The sequence below is a fragment of the Perognathus longimembris genome, chromosome 5 (genome assembly GCF_023159225.1).
Source record: "Perognathus longimembris pacificus isolate PPM17 chromosome 5, ASM2315922v1, whole genome shotgun sequence".
NCBI lineage: Eukaryota > Metazoa > Chordata > Mammalia > Rodentia > Heteromyidae > Perognathus > Perognathus longimembris.
This window is the reverse complement of record NC_063165.1, coordinates 65,665,693-65,690,877: the sequence shown is the minus strand read 5'-3', so window position 1 is coordinate 65,690,877 and position 25,185 is coordinate 65,665,693.

Here is a 25,185-nt window from a genome sequence, read left to right as displayed (position 1 = left end):
TACCTCTGAAGACTGCTGACAATGTACTGAAGTGCTGTCTTTCCATGGCTGCCATGTAATAACTCTTTCTCTGTCCCTTACTATGTCTGTTTATTTGGCATATGTGGGCAAGTGTCCACACCAAACACGAAACTCCTGGACTTTGGGCCTGGGTCTAAAAACTCAGTGTCACTCCACATAGTTACAGAGTCAGCAACCCTGCCTTTCTTAATAATGATGCTGAGATTAAAACCCTTGCTATACTTTTCCCTAACATGCTTATTCAAGGTTGGCCACAACTCTAAAAGCCTTCTGATTGGACTCTCTGCCTGTGTCTCTTCCTCCATGTCATTGTTGTATACAAATTTGTCTAGGGTATGTATTTGGTCATGTAACTCCTTAGGACTTTAAAATATTCTGTACTCACTTGTATATTTATAAATTAGTTCTAGTTTCTACATATGAGAAAACAGATGCATCCTTTGACATTAGGCCTGACTTACTTCACTTAATATTAATTTTTTCCAGGCACATCCATTTCTTTTCATATGATGTAATATCATTCTTCCTAATAGATGAGTAAAATTCCATTGACTATACAAGTAAACACAAACAGGATTGTACGCAAATGTACACAGATACGTTCACAAAGGTATGATATTTGCAGGGGAGAATTCAAACAGTGTAATTCCTCAGAAAACTAATAGTCCAGCAAAATGAATACCAGAAAACTGGTACTTGAAAGGGATGAAGGGCTGGATCAAGGAGTAAACAAATGAAGAGAGGAAGGAGGGACAATACAGTCATAATACTCAGTGTATGGCCTATGAAGTTAAGACAATTGAGAAGAAGAGGTGAATTGGGAGGGATGAGGACAATGATAAAAGATAATAAATGAAAATTATTCATTTATGAAGAAACTAAAGATACAAATGGAAAGAAATTATGAAGGACTTTGAAAGACTGCAGTTGACTTCATTCCATTGGTAATGAGGCACATACAGAACTATTTCTGAAAATATTTTTATTATCTTTAAGTACAAAGCAGCTACCATTCTAATCGGTTATAGATGCAATGCATCTTGAATGATGTCACGTCTTTCATCATTGTCCCTATCCCTCCCAACCCAACTCCTCTCCTCAAACTTTTACCTCTTAGGTTAAGTTTGATCCTAAGTATTTTATTCTTTTTGTTCCTATTGTGAATGGAAATGCTTTCTTTGTTTCATTTTTTTTAATCGGTCATGGGGCTTAAACACCAGGCCCGGGGGCTATCTCTGAGCTATTTTGCTCAAGGAAGTGCTCTTTGAGCCACAGCTCTTCTTTTTTTTTTTTTTTAAGTACTTACTTGGAGATAAGAGTCTCCCAGGAATTTTTCTGCCCAGGCTTGCTTAGAAGTGTGATTCTCAGGGGCTGGGAATATGGCCTAGTGGGAAGAGTGCTTGCCTCATATACAAGAAGCCGTGGGTTCAATTCCCCAGCACCACATATATAGAAAACGGCCAGAAGCAGCGCTGTGGCTCAAGTGGCAGAGTGCTAGCCTTGAGCGGGAAGAAGCCAGGGACAGTGCTCAGGCCCTGAGTCCAAGGCCAAGACTGGCAAAAAAAAAAAAAAAAAAGAACTGTGATTCTCAGATCTCAGCCTCCTGGGTAGCTGGGATGACAGGAGTGAGCCACCAGTGCCTGGCTCTTAATTTCATTTTTGGGTAGTTCATTCTCTAAATAAATGATTGTATATTTAAATCATTCTTGGTGATTTTATACCTTATTACTATACTGATTTTTGTTATTAGTTCTCACAGATTTTCCTAGAGTACGTAGGGTTTTCTAACATATATGATCATGTCATATGCAAGAGGAGATCATTTTACTACATCTTACTTGGATATCTCTTACTTATAATTTGGATACCTTTTGTTCTATTTTCTTGTTCTTCTGAGGAGGACTTCCAGTATTACATTTAACACAAATGATAAGAATATCCTCGCTTTGTACAAGACCTTGGAAAGCTTTCTCTTTTTTCTCATTGATTATAATGCTAACTATGGACTTTATTATTTGTAGACTTACTTTGTTAAGGTAAATCTCTTCTGTAACTGTTTTTGTTGATATTTTAAATTATGGATAGATGTTAAACTTTATCAAATGTTTTTCTCATCTTTTGGAAGGATCCTTATTTTTCTTATACCTTTTTGAAATTGTATATATATTGATTTTCTTACGTTTGACCATATTTGCATCATAGTGTGTGTGTGTGTGTGTGTGTGTGTGTGTGTGTGTGTGTGTGTGTGTGCCAATTCTGGGGCTTGAATTCAAGGTTTGGGTGCTATCTATGTCTCAGCTTTTCCTAGTCAAGGCTGTCTTCTGCCTCTTTAATCATGCCTCCACTTTGGCTTTTTGGTACTCAATGGAAATAAAAGCCCCACAGGCTTTTCTGTTTAGGCTGGCTTCATACTGAAATCCTCAGATCTCAGTTCCTGAATAGCTAGAATTTATAGGGGTGGGCCACCAATGCCCTGCGAGATATATTCACTGAGGATTTGTGCCTTCATGTTCATTAGAAATACAGACCTGTCGCTGTCACTCTCTTCTTTTTTGTTTTTCCTCTTCCTCTCCCCCCGACCCCGCTTCTTTTTCTGGTTGTATGGTGGTTTGAACTCAAAGCCCCCTGCTTACCAGGCAAGTGGTCTACCACTTAAGTCACATTCCTAGCCCTATGTTTTTTAGAGATGTTTTCAGCTATAGCCTGGCATTTCAGCTTTTGTCTGTCATTTTATTGCTTACTTGCCTATTAATTCTGCTTTTCCTCCATCCTTTAAGCTTTAGATTACAATGTTTTGTTTTGTTTTTTCCATTTGTCTTAAGATTTTTAAAATTCTCTTTTGATTACCTCTTTTAAATCAAGTTTGGTATCATTTTTAGCTTCCATGTATTTATAAATTTTCCTATTTTCTTACTGCTAACTATAAATCATTTGTCGTTTCATTCAGTTGTGGTTAGAAAATGTGCATACCTACTTTTTAGGCAATTGTTTTTGTCTCTTGCAAGTTTTTGACTTGAAGTCCATTTTATGAGGTATAAATACAGCCACCTATACTCTCATTTGGTTGCCATTTTCTGGAATATCTTTTTCATTCCAGCCTGTTTTGATTTGAAGTAAAATTCTTGAAGTCGACTTATTTTTGAATTTTAAAAATTCCATTCAGTTACTCTAGCTCTTGACTGAACAATTTATTTCAGTCATAGTTTAGACCATCATTGACAGATAAGTGCTACCTCTCACTGTTGTGTGCTTTTCTCACTGTTTTCAGTTCATTTGTTTCTTTCTTCCTTAGTCTGTATTTTATGATGAGATATTTAGTTTTGTACTGATGTGCTTTGGTTCCTTATCATTTGTGCATCTATAAGAGTGTTTTTTGTCCTTATTATGAGGTTTTTATAAAATACATTTCGCTTATTACACTATTTCAAGCTGATAATAATTTAACTTCAATTGCATGAAACATTACACGTCCATTCCTTCTTTTCATATTTATTTCTTATTATGTCAAGTTTCTTTTTACATTGTGTATCTATTTAGAAGTTATTTCATTTATATTTGTTTTTAATTTTTTGTCTTTTTATGTTGGGATGAAAAGCAATTTACACACTATTATATGATTAAGGCATTCTAATTTTGACTATAGGCTTCACTGTTTTGGTAATTTTATACTTTCAAACATTACATGTTACTAATTAGCATCCCTTTGTTTCAACTAGAAGAACTACTCTTAGTATCCCTTATAAGTCAGGTCTAGTGGTGATACATTCTCAGCTTTTGTTTGCGTTTGTCTCTTCTTTATTCCCTAAGGATGGCTTTTCCTAGCACAACATTTTTGGTTGACAGTTCTTTCTCTCAGTACTTTGAGTATATCAACCTACTCTCTTTTGGTCTGCCTGGTTTCTCCTGAGGAATTAAATGAGTTGTCATTCTCTTGCTGCATTCAAAAATCTCTTTCTTTGTTTAACTTCAAAACTCAGACACCAACATGCATTGATGTGTTCATGAAATTGATTTTATTACAGACATCTGAGTTCCATAGATATAGGTGTCCATTTCTCTCTTCCTCTAAGTTTTGGAAGCTTTCAGTAAATGGGGTTTCCTTCCCTTTACTCTCTCTCCTCTCATTCTGGACCCCCCATAAAGTGTCTCTAATGTGTCCTTTAAGCCATTTAAATCTTCTTGACTTTTTCCATTAATATTCTCTTCTTACTAGATATTTTCATGCAATATGTTTTGAGTTTGTAGATTCTTCTGCTTAACCAAGTATGCTATTTAAGCTCTCTATTGAATTTTTCATTTTATTCATTGATTCCAGAATTTCTAATTTGGTACTTTTCTGTACTTACTTGATTTCTGTCTCTGTTGAACTTCTGGTTTTGTTCTTGTTTTATTTTCCTAATTTCATTTAGCTGTGTCTTCTCTTAAGATTTGTTGAACTTCCTTAAAATAATTATTCTAAATTCTTTTTCATGCGATTCATAGATTTCCCTTTGCTTTTTCATTCTTTAAGATTTGGCTACTAGAATATTCTTGGTTCCTTTGAGGGTATGATATTTGCCTGATTCTTCATGATCTGTATAGTTTTGCGCTGATGTTTGTGCATTGGAAAGTGCAATGACTCTACCTGATTTACATATTCCTCACAGATATTTACAGTTCTATAGGCCACAAAGACTATGCAGCTGCCTCCACAGGTTCAGTCAAGCTGAGCAGGAGCTGGTTCACATGGCTGCAGCTAGGTCCTCAGTATGATGGCTGATTTCCAGGTCACAAGACTCATTCATGATCCACAGCTGGATTCAACGTTGGTGAGCCTGTTACCAGGGGCTCGAGTCCACATGAGGCTTGGCAGGTTCCTGTAGGACACTGTTCTTAAACTGTAATAGAAGTAGATCAGAAGTCATGTTTGTAGAATCTGCTCCCACATGAGGTTCAGAAGCTCTGTGAATAAGGACTTGGAAATTGAGTTAAGGACAATGATGGAGAAAATGAGCTTATAAACAGTGAAGCATCATCTTTCTTTTGCAAAGAACAGCAAACACCAAATCACTGAGCCTGGGTCCTGTTGGACAGAGAATGGAGAAGGTCAGACACCTGGAACTGGAGTAGAGAAAGGGAAAGGAGGAAGCAAGCATCTTCTAGCTGGAAGGATTTATGGACACTTCTTTAACTCCTTATCTTCCTCATCTTCTCCTGTAAGGTCTTCATTGGACATTTCTATGTACCATGGCAACTAGCACTCCCCACCCCCTCGACATAGGAAGTTCTATGAGGTAAGGGATTCTGTCTTTTACATCTCTAAATATGTCATAACACAAGTAACTCATTACTGACACTTGATAATGATAGAGAGCTGTATGACAGAAGAATGAGTAATTGGAAGAAGAAAAGAAAGGGGGAGAGAAGGGATGGAAAACAAAAAGTAAGTCCTGACAGAAACCCAGAGGTAACTGGGTACTGCACTCCTTTGCAACCAGGGTTCAAGCCTGTTTCAAAGTGGCTTTAGAGACACCTTGGAATTATTTTATTTTAAACATTTCAAATATAGATATTATCAACTGCTAGTTCTTAGGCTGAATTGAAAATAGTACCCATTTTATTTACCCTTGCCATGTAGCCTACTATTAAATAAAGAAATCCATATTATATAGAATTCTTTGCCAACATAAAATTGAGAGGTAGATTCTTCTACGAAAATTTAGATTTTTCTAGAATACAGCCATGGTGGGTTCATATTTCCATTTCTTCTAGATAGGACAGACATAATGTGGTCCTACTTGCCACACTACTTCTCACTGGGAGAGACAATAGTGCCATTTGTCACTTGTAATCAAAAGCTTTTTAATCCTTACTTGTGGCCCTTAGTTTTTCAAACTAAAGGGGAGAAGAAAATCAGAGGGGAGAACTTTTAACACTCACTGAACACTGAGCTTTTGCAGTGTGTTGTGAGTGGTGGTGCACTTTATATATCACTACAGTATGCTCTAGGAACTGGATAGTATTCTTCTCACCCTTTTATAGTGGAGGAAGCTGTGGCTTAGATATTTGGTGAATTATCCAAGATTATAGCTCACGAGTATTCATAAGCCAGAGACTTCTGTCTCCAAAGTCTATCCATGGAGACTCTGTGCTGCTTTTGTACTCTTTCTTAACACATAAATGATGAAATCAGCAATGTAATGTGCTTTCTTCATCTTTTAGAGACATAAAATAAATATTGATTAAGTGCACTCAAGCAATTGTAAATGAGGCAGTCAACTCTGAAGTACTCCAAATCTTGCCTATTTGTGTTCATGTGGTGGTGGGCTGGCATTAATAATATGTCTGGGTAAATTTCCTCAGCATTTGGTAGTTTGAAACATCCAACATTCAGGTGGGAGGATGTGTACAGCAAAGAAGGAACAGAAAAATCTCTTTCTTTTCTTTTCAATTGAACTTATTATGACATGTAGGAAATGCATTCTGAAAGATGGTGGGCTTCTTAAATGGTAGCTAATTCTGATGCATCTGCAAACACTTGACTTGTTGGGTACCCAGCTCCTGCAATCGTGTGTGCAGACGGGGACGTCATCAATGAATGACTGGAATTAGAGGCATCTGAGCCTCAGTGTCCCAGACACCATCGCCTTCTTGCAGCATGGGAAGGTTGCTCCATTCCTTTGCTAATTAGTAGCTCCTGTGTCTTATATCAGATCCATCCCCTTGGTTCAACACCTTTTCCCCTCTCAATTGTATCTTTTTCTTTTTTCTTTTCTTTTCAGGATTGGTGATTGAACTCAGGGCCTTATACTTTCAAAGAAAGCCCCCTGTCACTTGAGCAATGTCTTAGTCCATATTTTTTAATATAAATTTTTTCTTCATCTTTAGATAGCTGTACAAAGGAATTGCCATTCAACAAAGCAGTTCATGACTATAATGCATCTTGATCAATGTCACCCCTTTCATCATTCTCACTCATCCCTGCCCTACCCAACCCTTCCTTCACTTTTCTCAGTTTTATAGGGATATGCATTGGATTTTTGACTGCATTTTGTCTACTCCCTCCCTTTGACTTCATCACACTCCTTTCAAGTACTAGCTTTCTGGTGTGTTTATTCTGTTGACCTTTTATTTAACCTTTCTAAGAAATGACAGTTTGAGTTCTCCCTGAATCTACTGCATTTCAGTTAGTGCATTTGTGTAAACATTCAAACCACCCAAGGTATTTACTTATATATTTATACAGTAATTTTAGCTTCCACAAGAGAGAGAAAAGACGTAACCTTTGTCTCTCTGGACCTGACTTATTTCACTTTTTTCCCCAAGTCCTTACATTTCTTTGCAAATTATGTAATATCATTCTAATAGATGAGGAAAATTCCATTATATATATATGTGTATATATATATATATATATATACAATATTTTTTAATCCACTCATCTGTTCAGGGTTTCTGGGCTGATTCCATACCTTGACTATGGCAAATAGTGTTGCATTGATCATGGCTGTGCTGGTGGCTTTACAATATCCTGTTTTGTAAATCTTTTGGATAAATGCCCAGGAGTGGAATTTCTGGATCATAAAATAGTTCTATGTCCAGGATTTTTTTTCCAGAAACCTGCATACTGCTTTCCATATGGATGAACAAGCTAATATTACCAACAACAGTATTAGGATTCCCTTTTGACCACATCCATGCCAGCATGTGTTATTGTTTGTAATCTTGATGATGATCATTCTAACTAGGGTTCAGTAAAACTGTTGAAAACTGCTGTTTTCATTTGCATTGCCTTTATGGCCAGAGATGCTGAGCATTTTTTCATGTGTCTGCTGGGATTTGTTTTTTTTTTTACTTCTGAGAAATCTCTGTTTAGCTTACTATCTCATTTATTAATTAGGCTGTTGATTCTTTGAGAGTCTAGCTTTTTATGCTTGATAACTTCTTATTTAAATCAAATCTCTGCATCTATGTTGACCATTATGCTATGTCATCTGTTATAATAACAGAACTGTTGACTGTTTCATGTTGTGCTGAGAACACATAAGGCCAATGTCTAACTATTGCTGTCAGAGCTGTGACTGAAGGAAATCAAATTTGTGTGTCTTGCCTTCCCTATGGTGGAACGTGCCTTCTCTCAAGGAATAACCAAGATGAGGTACTTCATTTGCTGTTTTATTCCACATGGGAGTACTTTTAAGAAGACAACAAGGATAAAAGAACATTTATTCAATCTACTTGCACACTAGATCATCTCAAATCTTCTCAAGAATCATAGCTCACTCAGCAGCTTAGCCAAATGGGAACAAATGATCAAGTTAAATGTATTTGGAGACAATTCTATAGGCTTTCAAAAGTTTTTCTTCTCATAGGAAGAAGATGTTCTCATGGTTAACACAGACATTTGGGTTTAACCAGAAAGCACATCTATGGGAATGCATTGTGTGGTCAGATTTCTACATGTCTTCCTTCAAGACTAGTACCCTGGTTCATGCCACAAGAAGCTCCTATGTGAGCCTTCCCTACAGAAGCCATCTGGTAACATGGTTTGCGCAGTGCAAGGCCCTACTCAGGTGTGCACACCACATGTTTTCTCACTAGACTAGGAATTCCTACCATAAAGTCACTGCTCAAATAGTGAAAACACCTGTCTTTGGGAGTAGTGGCACTTTAAGAGCTACTAAAGCTACATCTGCAAAACTGGATGCATTCAAGATTTCTCTGAAGTTGCATCACTTTCCTCACTTCTGTGCCTGGATAGAGGACATTCAGATTCTCCTTACATTTCTTTGATATTTGTTCAGCCAATTCTCAAAATCAGAGATCTGACTCAACTGTTATACTTCTTTTTTTTTTTTTAATGTGGTACCAAGAAATTGAACCCAGGGCCTCATGCATGCTAGGCAAACACTCTACCACTAAGCCACATTCCCAGCCCTCGACTTTTTTTTACACACAGAAAACCATCCCTGACAAGACCACTCTAACCAACATTAACAGTTACCATGCATGTTTATCCTTTACCAGTTCAGCATTAAATGAAGCCAGGAAGCGAAGACAGTTTTGGAAATCAAGAAAGAAATAGGATACCTGCTCATGGGTTGTTAGGTTCTCCAGAACAGCCTTTCTCAAAGATCCTTTAATGTCCCAACAGGAGTTGTGCCATGATACATATATATTTTAAATATGTTTAAATATCAATTATTTATTCCCACACTTATAGCTTAATGATGGCAAATAATTTTGACTTTCTAATAATAGGAATGGCATAATTTTAATGTATATAAGTTAAAAGAGAAAGTAAATGGAATTAGTGGAAAAGTGATTTGAATACTAACATAAGTAATTCACATACATGATCCAATACCAAAGATCGTGAAGTTGGTACTTTAGGATTCATGGAGGTAAGGAAAATATTTAAGGAAATTGGAGCAAAATCTAAAATCTAGAAAGTTGTTCAGAAAAGACAACTCCAGAAATTAGACAAATTGTTAACTAGCATGGACTATGATAGAGTTGTAAAGATGCATCTGTAGATGCTATCAGAGGCAGCAGCTGCCTAGGCTGGAGAATCAAAGATGAATTGTCTTGCTTAGTGTTCATCTGATCCATGGTGCTAATCAATTTTCCACCCACAACAAATACCTGACACAATCTGCTTACAGAGTAAAGAGGTTTATTTCAATTGGCAGCTTGTAGGTCCCCGATCCTGTGGCTCTGTTGCTATGAGCCTATGGTGAGACAGAGTATCATGTGGTAGAAAATAAAACTGCTCATCTTAGGTCTGAAAAGCAAAATGAGAGAAGGGGCCGGGGTTTCAATCCCCTTCAAAGGCATGCACCAATGACTTAAAAACCTCCTGCTGGGGCCTGTCTCTTCTAGAGTGAACACCTCCCAGTAGTATTGAGAAATAATCAAGATCCAAATGATAGTTGGTAAATTGGCTCATGCCTGTAATTCCTGCTACTTAGGAGCCAGAGATGGCAAGGATCAGTGTTGAAGGCCAGCCTGGGCAAAGAGTTAGCAAGATACCTATTTTGACAGAAATAAACCAGACAGGGTGGCACATGCTTGTGGCCCCTGTAATCCTGGAGGTACAGATAACAGGATTGTTATATACAGTTATCCCTGGTGGGGAAGGATTGGGGGAAGATGCTCAAGACTATCTAAAAAAATAGCTGAAGCAAAAGGCTTGGGCATGACTTAAGTGATAAAGCACCTGCCTATGCAAGGCCCTGAGCTCAGATCTTAGTACTGAAAAAAACAAAAAACAAAAAACAAATCCAGTTGGGGAATCCATTATATGTCATCATGTGTAGGCATTTGCTTCATCCCCCCCGACACCATATCATGTGGCCCTTAGAGGGAATGAGTACCTCTGATCCACCAGAGCTGACACACAAGTGGATTTGTGAATGAACTATAGTGCATAAAGCTAACATTTCATGGATCTGGGCAATAAAATAGAAATGTACACCTAGCCTTGACATCATACTACCCCCAGTTTAAAGTCTTTTTTCACTAAGTATCCTTGTTGATGAGCTAAAGCTCATTACTAAAAGAGATCCTGCTTCAAAATAACCAAAATATGGCTAAATAGGATAGAAGGGAGCTATCAAATTCTGGTTAGTCCTAGTTTGTAAGGCCAATAAGAGGACTCCAATAGATGGCTTGAGGCCTGGGTAACTTCATAGCCTGGGCAGGTCACATAGTCTCTACCCCTTCTCCACATCTGCTTCTTTGCCCTCTGGAGTCTCATTGGAAGAGAAGATTGTCTGGAAGGCAGCATAACACATGAGAGGAGCCCAGGATTTTTACAAAATCACTGGTTTGAACTCTGGCTTCATTACTTGTTAACAATATGACTTTGAGCATGTTAGTTAACCACTCTTATGTTTCCTCATCAGCAAAATGAGAGTCACAGCCCCTTATCCTTACAAAATTTCTTATGCAGATTTCACATGCAGTCATATTCCATAGCCAGGCATTGGTGACTCATGCCTGTAATCCTAGATATTCAAGAGGTTTAGATGCACAGATCATGTTCAATGCCAGTCCAGGCAGGAAAGTCTATGAGACTTATCACCAATTAATCTGCAAATGGAAGTGGAACTATGGCTCAGCATTAGGTGATAAAGTATCAGTTTTGAGCAAAAAAGCTAAAGGACCTGAATTCAAGTGCTAGTACCAGCACACACTCTCTGTCCCTGTCCCTGTCTCTGTCTGTCTGTCTGTCTCTCTCTCTATATATATATATGTATATAAAATTTCATATATATTGCATAATTATGTATACTGTAATACATCCTATTGTATAATATAATATTAAATGAGTTATATATTATGTAATTACATATATCATGTATAATTTCAGGTATAGTAATATGTGCCTATGAACCCAACACTGGGTCACTGAGGCAGGAAAAATGAAGGTTCAAGCCTGACCAGGCTTATATAACAAAATATTGTTTAAAAGATAAGTTAAACACCTGGAAATTATAGTAGGAATCATTTTATAATCATTATTGTAAAAAGTGAAGTTTCTTTGAAACTAGACTTATATCTCTCTAATATCAAAGTTCCAGATGAACCAGGAAGGAAGAGAAGACCTACCAAATCAGAATCATATGCTTACTTGTTAGACTAAAGTCGGGTTAAGAATTGTTGCTAGGGGCTGGGAATATGGCCTAGTGGCAAGAGAGCCTGCCTCGTATACATGAAGCCCTGGGTTCAATTCCCCAGTACCACATATATGGAAAAAGGCCAGAAGTGGCGCTGTGGCTCAAGTGGCAGAGTGCTAGCCTTGAGCAAAAAGAAGCCAGGGACAGTGCTCAGGCCCTGAGTCCAAGGCCCAGGACTGGCAAAAAAAAAAAAAAAAAAGAATTGTTGCTAGATACTTCCTCTGTTCCTCTTGATGTTGATCAAAATATTTAAAATAGAAAAGTAATGGTGACCACAGTATAATGCTCTATTCTATGCACTTGATAGGTGTGAACTTATTTAACACTCACAACAGCACTGTAAAATGAATAACTTGTCATCCTTGTTTTGCAGCTGAGGAACTGAGGCATGCAAAGGTTAAGCCACTTTCCATAGAGGTTATACACAGCTAGGAAGTACAAGTCTCTGGATTCGAACCTATGTATTTGGGACCTGGAATCCTTGCTATTGCTCCTCATATTCTACTCTCTTTCTGTTACTCATCTCTCCAAGGGGGTACAAACATCATGGTCCAATTATGCACTTGCCTTGAGCTTCCTGGTAAATATTTTGTCCTCAGATTTCCTTTCAATCTAGAAGTGAATCTGGGAGTGCACCTGCTCTCCTGGCAAATATCTAGGGCTTCCTCACTTGCACCTGTCTTTGTGATTCCAATTTCCCCTGAAGCCTGGCCTTAGGCTCACCTTCCCCAAACTGTCTCTTCTCCAACACATGCATGCTCATGGAATAACTCAGATGCAAGCAAACTTCTCAGCTGCATGACTCAAACATCATCTCCCATATTCCTTCTCCCCGAGCTCATGTCTAACCTAGATACTCAAGTGCTATCCAGATATGCTAGAGACTTTCTTTTACATATACTAAATCAAGGTTGATCTTTCTCCTGGATCTTTTCCTATCTACCTCTGTCACTCTGTCATAGGTCTTACCACATACTGCATTATGTTAGTGTTGGGTATGTAGCCTGTCTTAGGCTAGGCAAATATTCTTGAAAGAAGAATATTGACTATGGAGAGTATGGGCTACTTTTAGATTCAACTTCTTGGGGCAAATTTATCCGGTTCTGTCTATGAAATGTCTGGGCATTTAAGTACTTACATGGTAGTAGTTGGGGTTGGTACAGAAATCACCTTTTACCCTACAGACTGCCTCTAGAATGCTGACTCATCCACTGATTTTCAATAAACATGGGGGAAAAAAGGAATTGTACCAATAGCAATTATTATATATGCTGTTCATCTAGTCTCCTTTTACAGATATGTTAATTATACTTACAGATGTTTTAAAACACACTTTCAAAATTAGTTTGAGGGCTGGGAATATGGCCTAGTGGCAAAAGTGCTTGTCTCGTATACATGAAGCCCTGGGTTCGATTCCCCAGCACCACATATATAGAAAATGGCCAGAAGTGGCGCTGTGGCTCAAGTGGCAGAGTGCTAGCCTTGAGCAAAAAGAAGCGAGGGACAGTGCTCAGGCCCTGAGTCCAAGGTCCAGGACTGGCAAAAAAAAAAAAAAAAAAAAATTAGTTTGAGCTTTAACCATTGTCTAGGTGGTTAATGGTTATTTCCCCAAATCCACGTACCCTCTATGAGTCAGTTTGCTTTCAAATATCCTTTAAAATTGTTGTTAATACATGCTATAAGAATGTTCATTTTAGAGTGGTTTATGTTAGCAAAAATTCAAAAATAACCTAAATGTCCAAAATAGTAGTGATTAAGTGAAACACTGTGTATGTAAAGAATACCATGTATATCTATCGTTGAAATGATATTGAAAACATTGCTCGAAACAAATGTGGGGTATATTTTTGACAAACAAAAAGTATATAAAGAATAGAAACTCCAAAATAGATCCACCCAAATATAACCAGGTAGGTTTGTACACAAGTGCCAAGTTAATTCAATAGAATAGTCTTTTTCCCATATGATGCTGGGGTATTTATGCAGACATTGACAAAGAATAAAACAGATGAAATAACAATAATCTTAACCCTTTGTACAACTACTGTGTATGTGTTTGTGTGTATGTGTGTATATGTGCATGTGCATGCACCAATCCTAGAGCTTGGATTCAGGACCTGTCAGAGGACTGTCTCTGAGCTGTTTTTGCTCAAGGCTAGCACTCTACACCTTTAGTCACAGCTCCAATTCTGGCATTTGGTGGTTAACTAGAAGTTTCTCACAGCCTCTCCTGTCTGGGCTGGCTTTGAACTAAGATCTTTGGATCTCAACCTCCTATGTAACTCAGATTATAGGCATGAATCACCAGTGTCTGGCTAAATGTAATGTTTTTAAAAATAATAAATCATCTTAAACAGGGCAGTGGTAGTTTAGGACTGTAATCTTACCTACTTATGAGTCTGAGATCAGAAGGTCATGATTCAAAGCCAGACAGGATGGATAAGTCCAGGAAACTCTTATCTGTAACTAATCAGCAAGAAGTCAGAAATGGAGGTATGGATCAAATAGTAGACTGTCAGCCATGACCATAAAATCAAATGAGAGTTCAAGACCCTGAGTTTAAATCCCAGTACTGGCACAAATCATCATCTTCATCATCATCATCAACTTGACATAAATCTCACATTTTATGCAAAATTATTTTTAGCATGTCATAGATTTATACATAAGGTATACAAACAGAAGAACAAAACAAAAGGAAAAATATCTTTGTGACTTATTTTGAGTAAAGAATTCTTAGAGATAAAATTTGAAGGATAATCCATAAGAAAAGTAATAATTTGAGCTACTTCAGAACTAAGCAATATGATTTTTTCCAAGTCTTTCCATTTCCTTACAACTGGGGCAATGTCATTCTTTCTGGTAGAAGCATAGAATTCCATTGTGTGTATATAACACATTTTCTTGAACCATTTATCTACTGAAGAGCATCTGGGTTGATTCCATGTCTTGGCTATGGTAAATAATGCTACAGTGAACATAGTTGTGCTGGTAGCTTTGGCTTTAGTATGGTCTTGCTTGTGATCTTTGGGGCAAACGCCCAGGAGTGGGATTGTTGAGTCATAGGAGAGCTCTGTGTTTAGCCTTTTGAGGAAACTTCATACTGCTTTCCAGGGTGGTTGAACAAGTTTACATTCCTACCAATAATGTAGTAGCTTTCACTTTTGGCCACATCCCCACCAGAATCTGTTATTATTAGTTTTCTTGATAATGGCCATTCTAACTGGAGTAAAGTAGGCCAGACCCAAAGAAACATAGGCTCCCTGGTTTCCCTCATTTGTAATAATAATATATGTCTAGGATAGTTCTAGCAGAGGACCACAACAGCTCCATAGCTCTGTACATATGACCTTATAAAATGATGCAAATCAAAATGAACTACAAAATATGGAAACAAGAAGGTGTGTGTGTGTGTGTGTGTGTGTGTGTGTGTGTGTGTGTGTGTACTGTATGCAGTTATTTCTCTTTTCTTTCTTTTTTTGTTCTTTGGTTTACCCCCTGTTGTCAGGTTTTTTTTTTATTTTGATATCCTTTGCCTTGTATATAAGTTTATCTGATTTGCGGATGGGAAGAGGAATCACAGAAATGGTGAGACAAAGGGTGAACCAATGCAACAGTGATACCTACGAGACACTATGTTGGAAATTAACTTCACAACTTGGTGGGAGGAGAGTTGGGGGGAAGGAAAGCAGGAGAAGATGAGGGAGAGAGTAACAATGTTTGACAAAAATTGTACTCATTTCCTTGCTTTTGTAACTGTAACCCCCTCTATCAGCACAATTACAATAAATATAAATAAACTAGTAAATAAATACAAAATCAAACACTTTTGCTCTTCTACAAAAAAAAAAACAAACCAAAAAACAAAATAACCAAACCTGCCAAGAAGATGAATGGACAACATTCAGGCCAAGAAAGTATTAACAAACTACATTTGTCACAAAGGATTTGAATTGAGAAAATATGAAGAACTCAAAGCTCAGCAAGAAACAAAAACTTTAAAACCCAAAAACTCGAATTCATAAAAAAGCAAAATATATGAATAGATGTTTCGCCAAAGAGAAAATGGAAAAGGCAAATATTTAACATCACTAACCATTAAGGACATGTAAATTTCCAGTGAGACATTGAACACCAGTCATTGTAGCAATATATTTTTTAAAAATACTGGTGCTAGTACAAATTATTTGCAAGGATTAGGAGGCACCAAATTATTCATATACTGCTAATGGAGATATAAAATGGTAGAGATGCTCTAATAAACAATTTGTCTGATTCTTAATAATGACTTTAAATAGAACATACCATAAAATCCAACAATAATATTCCCACATATTTATCCCAGAGAAATGAAAATGTATGCGCACCCATAAACCTAAACATGATTTTTTCATAGAAACAACCCAAATTCTTTGAACATACAAATAACTAAATAAACTATAGTTGGTCCATGCCATGGAATACAATTTAGTAATATAGTTACACTTGTGTGATTCCATTTATATATCACTCAGAAAATAGCAACATGGAAAGTAGGTTGCTGTACATTAAAGATGGATGGAAGGAAAGAGAATAGGTTGAATAATTATATGAGTATACAGAGGTCTTTTTACTGATGGAATGCGTGTGTGTGTGTGTGTGTGTGTGTGTGTGTGTGTGTGTGCTGGTCTTGGGGCTTGAACTCAGGGTCTGAGCTCTGTCTCTGAGCTTTTATTTATTTATTTATTTTGCTCATGGCTATCAAGACTAGTGCTCTAACATTTGAGACACAGCTCCACTGTGGCTTTTTTTTAATCCCCAGCGAACTGGAGATAAGAGTCTCAAGGACTTTCCTGCCTGGGCTGGGTTTGAACTGCAATCCTCAGATCTCAGCCTCCTGAGTAGGTAAGGTTACTGGCATGAGCCATCAATCCCCAACTTGATGGAATACTTTTATGTCTTGATTGTGGTGGTGATAACACAAACCCATACATGGTATCATCTGGAACTACATGCAAAAAGGCGAAGTTTCATGAGTCCTGAACAATGCCTAACAGTGTTACACAAATGCCAGCTTCTTGCTTTTGACACTGTACTATATATCTCTGTAAAATGTAACCCTGGTGGACCCGTGAGAAAGAATATGCTAGAGTAGTACACTCTTGCAATTTTCTGTAATTTATAATTATTTCAGAACGTAAGACTGAAATAGTATGTATTCTACAACCATATAGATAGATACATACATACATATAGATATAGCTAGATAGCTACATCTTAAAACTTGGAACTCTAGCCATAATTGCTGATCAATATAGTTCATAGAAAGAAATGTCAAATTCCTTTGGGATGGTATTCTTATATCTCAGAGTTAAAATATCTTAAAATTTATATTTAAGCTTGATAACATTATTTTTAACCAACATTTAGGTTTCAAGTGTATAAAGATTTAGAATTCAGTGTAAAAATCACTTTTAATCTAAGATAAATTTAATTTACAATATTAGTGGTTTTTTAAAACCACTAATTTCTTTAAAATTGGAAGATATATTTAATATATAAATAATATACTACTCATAAGATTTTGGTAATTTAGGATATTAGAAATTTATTGATCACTCATGTATATTCAATAGGCTATCTTATGTTTCTAACTTAAAATATAGTACAGTAATTTCAAATCTTAATATTGAGTTAAAATAAAAGAGCATTTTTAAAAGATCATAAATATTTCAAGATGTTTAAGATAACCTAAATTTATCCTATTTAAAAGTTTGATGTAATAGTTTCAAAAAGTTATTAAGTAATAAGGAAGAGTTATTAAAATACCAACAATATTTTTGTGTTTACTATGTGATAAATATATAAAAGTACCTTTATTTAAGGAAGACTTTTTAATAATTACTTTTGAAAGTGATAAAAATGTATTACTATAATTACTATAATAAGATTTGGAGTCAAATTTAAAACATTAAGGGAAATTTGAGTTTACAAATGTGTAGCTTTAATAAATGGAACATTAATTTTGTGTGTGTGTGTGTGTGTGTGTGTGTACGCATGGACACATGTGATATAGGGCTTGACCTTAGGGTCTGGGCACTGTCCCTGAGTTATTTTTGCTCAAGGCTAGCACTATACCACTTGAGCCACAGCTCCACTTCCAGCTTTTTGGTGGTTCACAGGAATAAGCATCTCACAGACTTTCCTGCCTGGGCTGGCTGGATCCTCAGATCTCAGATTCTTGAGTAGCTAATGTGGCCATGAGCCACTGGTGCCCAGCTCCAACTATAATTCTTGGCTGCTATTTGGTTTTAAAGGAAAGTCACTTGACCATACAGAAACTTCCTTCTTTCCTTCCTTCCTTCCTTCCTTCCTTCCTTCCTTCCTTCCTTCCTTCCTTCCTTCCTCCCTCTCTCCCTCCCTCCCTCCCTTCCTTCCTTCCTTTTGTGTGTGTGCGCGCGTGCACGCGCGTGCACATGCATGTGCATAAGTGTTGATCCTGGGGCTTGAACTCAGGGCTTGGGTGCTGTCCTGAGTTTTGTTTTGTTTTGTTTTGTTGCTCAAGGCTAGCACTCTACCACTTGAGCCACAGCTTCATTTCACTTCCAGCTTTTTGATCATTAATTAGAGATAAGAATTGCACAGATTTTCCTGTCCTAGCTGGCTTTAAGCTGTGATGGTCAGATTGCTGCTTGCTGTGTAGGTAGGATTACAGATGTGTGCCACCGGCTTGAATTAGAAACTTCTTTATCTGTCAAATGGAGCTAATGATACCTGCCCACAGGACAAATTTGTGACATCACAGCAGCCTCATAACAGAACGTGTTTCCCCTGCCAACCTTACAGGTAGTGTGATTCCTGTGTGTGTCCTGCTTTCCCTAGCTTTCTAGACAGAGTTGTGTGCACCTGTATGTGTGCGTCTCTTTAGCCTTATTATTGCCACATCTTTATTTTCTCTACTTAATGCTATATCTCACATTATGCACAGATCTGTGAGCCATCTAAACTCTTTTGCAGACAGTGTTGCAATGAATGATGATTTGTCAGTGTATTCTGGTTTGCTTCCCATCCACCCTGAAAAAGAATACCAGTCCCTCTGTAGCTCTCCCTGCCCTTCCCCGCCCCCCATCCCCCATCCTACAACATACCTTTCTGGAATTAAAATAACCCACCCTGCCTTAAGCAAATTGACCCACAGAGTTTCTACAACAGTCATGGCGATGGATTCCTCAAGTGACCATTAGCTCTTCTGTGGAAGGCCTGCAGCATGGCTTCAACCTTCAACCCTATTTCACCTGTTGGAAATTAAAGCTGGTATTTGCAAATCCCTAGGAAAAAAAATACAACTAAGTAGAAAAATCTGTATTTTAGAAGAGGCATATGATACATTTCAAAAATAAGTTAGGATACATTCAAAAAATAAGTAGATGTCCCAGATTATAACCTGTTGTTTTTTGCTCCATTTCAAGTTGTTGGTTGCAATTATTGGTCAGATATATGAGAAGCACTATCATTGAAAGAAAGATAAAGATAATATTCCCTAAACGTGAATAGTGAAAACAATCCATACGCAAATAAATATGAAAATATCTCCAGTGGCTTCTGAGTGGGGTAAAGGCATATTTGCTCTGTATGTATGCTTCGAATCCTTCTACCTGGTCAAAATGCTTTCAAAGGAGAGAGAAAAGCTGAAGCCCCTTGTTCAGACTGGGAAGGACTGTGATTGCATTGAAAAGCATGGCCCCTCTTGAAGTTTGGTTTTGTACTTCCTTTCTTTGAGTATAAAGCAGAAAGAAGGTTTCTCTAAGAGTCCTAATAGAAGCTTTTGAATGATCTGCAGAGGAAGCATTGAGGTGAATGGAGTCCATCAAGATTTGCCAGAAGTATGAAATAATTATTGAAAGGATTCCATTAGAGAAGAAAGCAACCTAGACTAATAGATACAGAAAAGGCTGACCCTTTTCAGGCCCTTAACTTATTCTAATGGATGGCCTTAAGTTGAAATCAAGACTCAAGTGGATCACTGATTCTTAAAGAAAAATATTGAGCACAGAAGCATATAAGCAAAAGCTGGGAAAATGGTCAGATAGGTTTATCTTTTAGTTAATGCTTAGACTAAATATATATGAGTTCACATGAGCAGAGACTAAATGATGGGATATATTCTCATGAAGTAAAAATGTGCTCTAATAAAGAAACAATGGCTGCTTCTATTTATGATGCTTGTAAATTCAACAAAGAAAGAAATTTAATGTTTTTTTTAAAGATAAGTACCACTACATTTACCTACTAGATAAGGCAGAACAGTCTTTGCTCATATATGAAATCCTACACTGTTCTCTGAGAGCATCCTGAAGGTAATACTCCAACAAAAAGTCTTGAAGGTATATTTTGCAACACAAAAACCCGCATTCACGTTTGTACACATGTGTGCATTTGTACGCAGGCATGCATGTGCACTGAGTCATGTGTGTGTACACACCACACACCACACACACACACACACACACACACACACACACACACACACACACACACACACACACACACATACACCCTAGCCAGGATAATGTGGGAGAAATCTCTGAAGTCTCTGCTTTCAAAGTGCTTGACTGCAGCTGGATAGAATTGCTCTGAGTTTCAAAAGGGTAATTAAGTGATTTGTCATGGAGAGGAAACTGTTAATAGTAAATAAAGGTACTACTATTGTCTGAACAAAGGGATGGCTGAAGTCAGCAATGTCAAGAGCAGGAGTGTAACTCTGAATGAGGCATTTTGTTGTCTTATAAGTTAACATTAGGTTGTCTCTGATGGGCAAGGAGTGGCCAGCACTAGGCACATGAAAGCAGAGAATCTATTTAAGAAATCTCAAACACAGCACATATAAATTAAAATTTCTCTTACTTAACTCATGTCAGATTTTTGTTATAGTGGGTAAAAACCCAGATCATTAATAAATTGGGTAATGACTGAAAAAAAATATTCTGAGAAAATATAGGGTATCCTAATGTATAATTCAGGGTTTCTGAATATAATGTATTGGTATAATTATATACTATGAATAAAAAAATGATCTCAGAAGCCAGACACCAGTGGTTCATGGCTGTAATCCTAGCTACTCAGGACACTGAGATCTGGGGACTGTGGTTATCTCCGGTTAATTGCCAAAAATGCTAGACATAGAGCCGTGGCTCAAGTGGTAAAGCTCTAGCCTTCAGCAGAAAAGCTCAGAAACAGCACCCAAACCCTGAGTTCAAGCCCCAGGACATGCACAGAAAACAAGCTAACAAAAAGAAAACTCAGCCAACTCGAGAAACATATTTCTACCAAAATGTTCTACTTTGTCTTCTTGCACATTGAAAAGTAGTTTAATTTATTACCAAATAATGTCATTTAACCAATACTAATATATCTGCACATCTATCTAGCTATATACATATACATACATCTAATAATACATGTAGCCATGTGAGTGAAGTCAGGTATATTTGAACTTTTATTAGTGAAATGTTTAATGAAATATAAAATAATTTATTTTAAATATACTACTTATTCGGAATTCTTCAATTTCACAGTGCTGTTCATGTGTCTCTTTTATAATATTTGTAAGATTATATATTATTTTTTGGTGGTACTGAGGTGTGAACTTGAAGCCTTATGTTTGCTAAACGAGAGCCCTACTACTTGAGCCATACACACACAGTCCTTATTGGTTCACATTTGTTATTCAAGTGAGATTATGTACTTTTTTCCTGGCCAGGACTCAGACCATAATTGTTCTTTCTCTGCTCTGCAGTTCCTGAGATTACAGTCATGCACCATCATACCCGGCTTGCTTTGGGGACCAGGTCTCAGGTACCTTTGGTGAATGTGGCCTGAGCTAGCATCAAACAGAGGGTGATTCTCCTAGCTCCTCCTCCCAATAGTTCTATTTTCCAAAACAAGCTTTGGTACACAGTAATGAAAACTTTCCCCATTCAATTGATTTTACAGATAGGAATACTGAGGCTCAAAAGTTGTAACTAAGTTACTTACCCAGCCAAGCAACAACAAAATAGTGGCATCTACAATGGTATAAATTCGAACAAGAAAAGGCCAGATGGCTTCAGGGCATTTGTAACCCTACCTATTCTGGAAGCTGAGATCTGAAGTTTGTGGTTCAAAGCCTATAGGGGAAGGAAAGTCTATAAGACTCTTATTTCCAATAAACTATCAACAAAAAAAAAAAAGTAGAAATGGAGCTGTGACTCAAGTGGTAGAGCACTAGCCCTGAGCAAAAGATAGCTCAGTACCATGCCCCCCCAGTTCTAGCTCAGGGGCAAAACAAACAAAAAAAACCCAAAAAGGTGTTAATGATAGTCACTCTTTCTACTTGAAGATGCTCATACCGATGGCCTTTGTTATAGAGCCATGTAATCAGTGATTAGAATATAAAATAAAAAATAATAATATTACATAAGAAATGATGCCTGTTTGGTGCATATTTACTATTTTTTTTCCCTTTTTGTCTGTCACAGGGCTTAAACGCTGGGCCTGGGTTCTGTCTCTGAGCTCTTCAGCTCAAGGTTCTACCACTTGTGCCACAGCTCCACTTCCAGTTTTCTGGTGGATAATTGGAGATAAGAGTCTCACAGACTTTCCTGGCTGGGCTGACTTTGACCTGAGATCCTCAAATCTCAGCCTCCTGAGTAATTAGGCATGAGCCACTTGTGCCGGACTGAATATTTACTTTGGTTGCATGTAAAATGTTTTCACATTTGTACCCCACTCTTATTTCTTCCAGAGGACACAGCATTTTTACTCAGAAGAGGGGTATTATATCACTTCATAGACTTTGAAATCTTTCATCCAACCCAGTCCTGGCTAATGGAATCGAAGCTATTTACAGAGAGCATCCTCACTAGCCTGATGCTTAGCCATTGGGTGAGACTAAACAAAGGATGAGAATGCTGGAACTGGATAGTATTAAGAGATTGAGATGAAAACTATTAGAATAATTCATATTATAATAAAAAATTAAAGTTGGAAGTATTAATACTCCATTGTTTTGTTTTAGAAATCTCTTATTTATATCTGACTTAAATAGAAAACATATATGTGTGTGTACACACATAGGCATTCAAATTCCACCACATGGTAAGAAAGGAAACCAAATAGAAAATATGTTTTGTCAATCATTAGTAATATATCTTTTTGTCACTAAAAAATGTATCTGATCCATGAACTTTTGGGCATAGTGCTATATACATATATGTGTGTGTACACACATATGCATTCAAATTCCCATATCCCATGTAATATCCCCATGTAATATCTCGAAGTGTCTGCATAATGCTTTAAGTAAGAAAAGAGCAATTATTTCTTGATTCTATATAGCAAAATCTTTATAATAGTCATAGATTTAGTGTCCCAATCTACTGCAGGTATGTAAAATCATCTGCCAGGAATATCTGGAGAGGTAATAAATTAAGAGCATTTGAAGCTCCATCTACACATTTAAAATGTGCATCGAGTAAGTAACCCAACCCAACTGCCTAGCTGCCTAGCAGATCTCTGCTTTTGGAGGTGATGAATCAGTGTTGTCACATATTTAAGATATAAGCACACAAATATTAAAATGTCTTCTCAGTTTATTCACTTAAAAAGGCTCTCCCCTCAAGTATGTCCATAGCTGTAACTTGCTTAGAAGGCCATCTCCACTGGAATCAGAGGTGTAAATGTTATATTGCAGTTGGTGAAAGAGCTAATAAATTCCAAATACTGCTTTTGGGGTCTGCGGATATCTGTGATAAATAATTTAAAAGGGAAGATAGTGCAGTATTACTATTCTGGAAAGACTGAAATGTTTTAACTATTTCTTAAACTATAGATCCCAACAATTATGCATTTGTAGTATGAGAGAGGGAGACAGACAGACAGACAGTCACAGACACAGGCACAGAGACACACAGAAAGAGGATGAATTAGCTTTTCTCTGATATGTTTTCCTGGTTCCAAAGTAGTTGTTACATGCTGTTAGCTTAACTGTGCAGAAGTAAATAAAGTGAATAAATTCAAAGGGCAGCAGGCTTACCCAATTAGAAACTTTTAAAATGAAGGTTTAGCCAGGGGCTGTGTCTCCTCCTGTAATCCTAGCTATTCTGGACACTAAGATCTGAGGATCACAGATCAAAGTCATACTGGGTATGAAAGCTTGTGAGATTCTTATTTCCAATTAACCACCAAAAAACTGAAAGTGAATCTGGCACAAGTGGTAGAGCACTAGCCTTGAGCAAAGAGCTCAAGGATCGCTCGTAGGCACTGAATTCACAGCCCAGGACCAGCAGACACACACACACACACACACACACACACACACACACACACACACACACAGTGGCTTTATTTAGATACCTCTAAGGGGGAAAAAGCAGAGGAAAGGTTGAATTTATAAAGATACAGATTGTGATATGTTTTGTCAATCATTAGTAATATATCTTTTTGTCACTAAAAAATGTATCTGATCCATGAACTTTTGGGCATAGTTCTATATACATATATGTGTGTGTACACACATATGCATTCAAATTCCGTAAGAAAGGAAACCAAATAAAGTATTGGACATTTGATAAGGTTACCAGTCACAGGGTTCTTAGGGCCAAGTGATTAAATATATCAACGTATTTCTAGACCTGTTGTTAGATATAGCTAAATTATTTAGAAAACATAAAAAATGTCCAGGTAAGGAACTAAAGATCTACCTACCCAATCAATTCATCTTAGGATAGATAGAGTTCAAGGATAGAGGGAAGGAAGAACGTTCCTTTTAGTTCACAAAAATAAAAATAAATGAATAAAAAGCACTTTGAATTTCATGTGCATTGCTTTGAAATGAAAAGACAAGATGATTGTTTTGATTTTATAATTTACAAAAAACGAAAAAAAATCTGACATTGTCAAAGAGTGAACAGGTTTGGAAAACTAAAAAAAAGAGTTCATCCTGAGTTAGTAGCTTTACTGGTAGTACTTTTAGCTGAAAAAGTTTCAAATACAGTTTACCTGGAATAAATCAATTTGGGGTTTCAGCACATATTTCAGTCTGAAGCAGTGTGCAGAATTTAATAAGATAGACCAACGAAACTTTTTATTTATTGGAGATCAGAATGTGTGTTTATAAATGAGTAAAGGGGTTTTACTTCATCAGAGAAAAATAATGCCATTTTTATTTAAAATGTTGTCTTATTATTACAACCCAGTTCTTTGTTTTAGCTATTATTCTGTTCTCCTTCACTCTGATTAAATAATTGATTTTATTTCAGTTCCGGGTGCTGGTGATTAATACCTGACTCCCTCTAAATTCATCCTGTCTCTTAAGGTGTTTCTTATCTGTGGTTATGGAAACTCTACAATCTTTGTTTTGAATAAGTGAGACAGTGGCTAATACTCAGTTTTTTCCTTTTGTCTTTTGAGAGAATCAATCAAATAATTTTTGTTTAGTTGGAGATTGAAGAAGATAGTCTTATTTATAACTACTGTGCATTAAAAA